Source organism: Hibiscus syriacus, unplaced genomic scaffold, assembly GCF_006381635.1.
Source record: "Hibiscus syriacus cultivar Baekdansim isolate YM2019G1 unplaced genomic scaffold, ASM638163v2 tig00110346_pilon, whole genome shotgun sequence".
NCBI classification, from domain to species: domain Eukaryota; kingdom Viridiplantae; phylum Streptophyta; class Magnoliopsida; order Malvales; family Malvaceae; genus Hibiscus; species Hibiscus syriacus.
Window position 1 is genome coordinate 938,810 of NW_024062697.1, and position 3,957 is coordinate 942,766.

General features: G+C 33.9%; 1 pseudogene; it reads left to right on the top strand.

The window, feature by feature from the left end:
- The first annotated feature begins 1,179 nt into the window (after window positions 1–1,179).
- LOC120120711 lies at window positions 1,180–3,213 on the top strand (annotated as a pseudogene).
- The last annotated feature ends 744 nt before the right edge of the window (window positions 3,214–3,957 follow it).

The window sequence follows — 3,957 nt, forward strand, 5'->3', positions numbered from 1 at the left end:
ACTAAGAAGGTTGTTATTACACCATTTTTTGTATTTAGAATTTCTTTACTTGTTCTCACCATTTCTTTTTCTTTGTAGCCTATTTCTTTTCACAATATCCTTGCTACCTGACCACACTTATTTCATCCAAAATCCATAAGACCACTTGAAACCTTGAGGGAGTTCTCAAAGAACTTGAAAAGAAAGTGAGAGCGTAAAAAAGGCACGAGAGCACATCAAGGGTAAAAGCCATCCTGACTGGCACACGAATGGAGTGACTTTTCCCTGGAGTTTATTCGTGAGGTTTATTTTCATCATTATTACTAATTTTTTCTTTTCATTATGTATAAAAAATACACAATACCAAATGATTATACAAGAGAGAATGTACGAGATTTTTCATCATATTCTCAATTTTAAGATTTCAATCAAGAGATGAGGAGTTTGCTCAAAAAGCATATCAACCCAATCTCAAAGAAGTTAGATCGAATAATCGAAAAAGGTTATTGTTCACAAACACCTCCACCGAAAGTCAAAAGGAAAGTAAAGAGAAGATACGAAACTGGACCCATTTCTTGTTCTACACCCAATTAGTGCAAAATATCCTACAAGTAGGATTCCTATTTTTGAACAAGAAGCAATGTCAAAAGTTCAACGTGAAGTAAGCCAAGCAATACCTTATTTTTCAATCCATAAAATCTAACTTGTCTTCAAGAATACTTTAACAATTTAGTTAAAGAAACACAATTGTAAGAACAACTAGAAAAAGAATTGTTTGCAAGAAAGAAACAAAAGTTGAAAAAGACATTGAGAGCGAAGAAAAAGAATTTTGTGAAAAAAAAGGAAAATAGAATATTTCTAGAGAAAAAGGGAAAAATGTGACATTGAAAAAGAAATTCAAAAAGAATATGAGAGTGGAAAAATTGAGTTCGAAAAAGAAATTGTTTGTGCAAATAAGAGAGTGATTCAAGTTTCATTTTGCAGTAACCACCTTAACCATTCTTCTTCTATTCTTGAATTTTCATTTTCGCAGGATGATGAAAAGAAAACTTCAAGAGACATTTCAAGCACAATGATAATCCTAAAGATGATTGAACATTATCCATGCTTTAATCATGTTTCAAAGGAGGATCCAATGAAATTTTCCATCATCAAACAACCAGTTTCCATCAATCAAGTCTTACACGGATGTTATTCGGTATTATCTCGGTAGCTCTAAACTAAATTTTCACTCTTTTTCATCTCTTGTTTCCATGTCCCTTCAGTAACTTGCCTCCTATAAAGCCTAATTTGGTTGAATAATGCAAGTAGAAACCGCACATGGATGTATGCTTTACTACAGAACCTAAGCTTGTATGGGACTGACATTGCTTATGTAATAATAACTTCAACTTGTATGAGGTACTAAATAAAATCCTTTAGTTTATATTTTTTCACTTACTCTTCATTTTTCTTTAAATTTTCATCATATCCAGACATGAGTATCGGGCTATTATACCCTTTCAAATATACGAAAAAACTTCAATATAATTCGTACCTACACTCGTTTCTCATATCGAACTCTAACTAACATAGGTACATTAGCCCATACAAAATTTCTACTTTTTTCTCATTGATTTATATGTTCTTTTTTTTTTGGTTGAATGCAGAGCGATTCAGAAATCAAACTATTACGACAGAGAAGGGCACGATGCACCATGTTCATATGGGTATACTTCCTATATGTTACTATTTGGATTTGTTCAAGTTGTGATGTCATAGATACCAAATTTCCATAACATGGCATGGCTTTATGTTGTTGTTGCAATCATGTCCTTCACTTACTCCTTCATAGGTTTCGGACTTGGGTTTCCACAAGTCATTGGTATAATAAATATTTCCTTTAATTTTCCTCATCTGTGTTATTTTTCAAACTTAAGAGTTTATCTTAGAACAAAAATATAAGTGGATTTGCACTTAAGACTCAAATCTTTGATTGTAGAAAATGGAATGATTAAGGGGTATAACTGGAGTGCGTGCTGCTAGTGTGGCTGATAAACTATGGTTAGTATTCCAGTCACTTGGATACATTGCATTTGCCTATCCATATACAATCATTCTTCTTGAAATACAGGTATGGTTTCATTCTTTTTTAAAACCAATTGTTTTCACATTATAGGCTGAATGTTCTTATGAATACGAAATTATGTTGTTGGTCTCCTTTACTGTGCTTAAATTTGAGATTTTGTCCTCATTTTTGACATAGTTTAATATCTCTATTTTTATAATCTCTTTAATTGATTAAACTACATCGAATTAAAGTACAGTAGAGGGATGGAAACTGAAATTTGAATAAGGGAATATGTAGGATTCTAACTCAATCATGAAAGGTTTTGATTTTAGGATACCTTGAATTCACCTCCACCAGAGAATAAGACCATGAAAATGGCCTCAATGATAGCAATATTTGTAACAACCTTCTTTTACCTATATTGTGGTTGCTTCAGATATGCTGCATTTGGAAACTACACGCCTGGAAGTCTCCTCATAGGATTTGGATTCTTTGATGCCTACTAGCTCATTAACTTTGCTAATGCTTGCATTGTTCTTCATTTGTTGGGAGGATACCAGGTATGTCACCCTACATTGAAAATCCATCGAATTTCAGAGCATAGTTGTCAATGTTGATCTATGATATTCGTATATGAATGTATATTTGTCTATTGTCTCAGTACGAGTAAAAAACGAAAGTGTGACATAATATTTCAATAAAATGAATGAGTCGGAACAACATAGATAGTATTACAATCATGTTAAGACCGCCTATTATTTATATCTTTTTGGTTGTAAACATTTAGTCATCCAGTGTTTGCATTTGTGGAGAGATGGTTTACTAGAAAATTCCAAAGCAATGGATTTGTAAATAACTCATACATAGTCAAACTCTCATTGTTGCATTCGTTCCAAATGAATCCTCTCAAGATATGCTTTCGGACGGCCTATGTTGCGTCTACAATTGTGATTAGGATAATCTTCCCCTACTTCAACCAAATACTAGGAGTGTTGGGGGAACTAAAATTTTGGCCTTTGGAAATATATTTCCCTATGGAGATGTACTTCGTGTAGAAGAAAATCCAACCCTAGACCAGAAAATGGGTTGTTCTTAGGACTTTCAGCTTTTTTTGCTTGCTCGTCACAATTGTGGGATTGATAGGACCAATTCAAGGGCTTGTTAGCGCAAAACTAGGATAAGAGTTCATTGTGATTGCGCTTATATTTCTTACTTTGTTGTAAATGAATACCGCAAACCACATTGTTACCACTACTAAGATAAATAAAAAATATAAAAGCAAGTGAACAACCGAAATCGTGTCATGGTGAAAGCCATTGCCTTGGAAATAAATTCGCCCCGATGTGTGTAATCGTAGCAATAGGTGGGATCATCCTTCAAGATTAACACAGTTGCTCCAAGAATTCTTACAGTCGAAACCAGAGTGGACTGTCAGTGGTACTACTATTCTTATAATAGAGAAAAGAATATTAGAAAGCCTTGAGTGTTGAGAGGATTTGTGACATTCCTTCTGCATTTATAGGCTAAGTTCAGTGAAAATCAAAATAAAATCTAATTTAATTTTCAAAATTAAACTCTATTGTAACTGCTAAAATTTGACACGTATTGTCATGAGCCACGAGCACAAGCCGAGCTGAGCTTGTATGACAGTGGCGGCAACAGCGCGTGCGAGGTAGCCCCTTTTTCTCTATCACTTAACAAGTTAGGAAAAATAAACACCATAAATACCCAAGATGGTATTTCCCACTCGATATAGGATAGTGTTTTGCGCATTATTGATATTCCCCCACTAATGTGTAGAATTCTTTTGAAACTCGAAATATAACCTTCTCAGAAGAGCAATAGCAAAACTAGTTGCTTAAGCACTAGTGAACAAATCTTGAACTAGTGCATAGTGGTGATGAGCAATCATTCTCTTAGATAAGTGA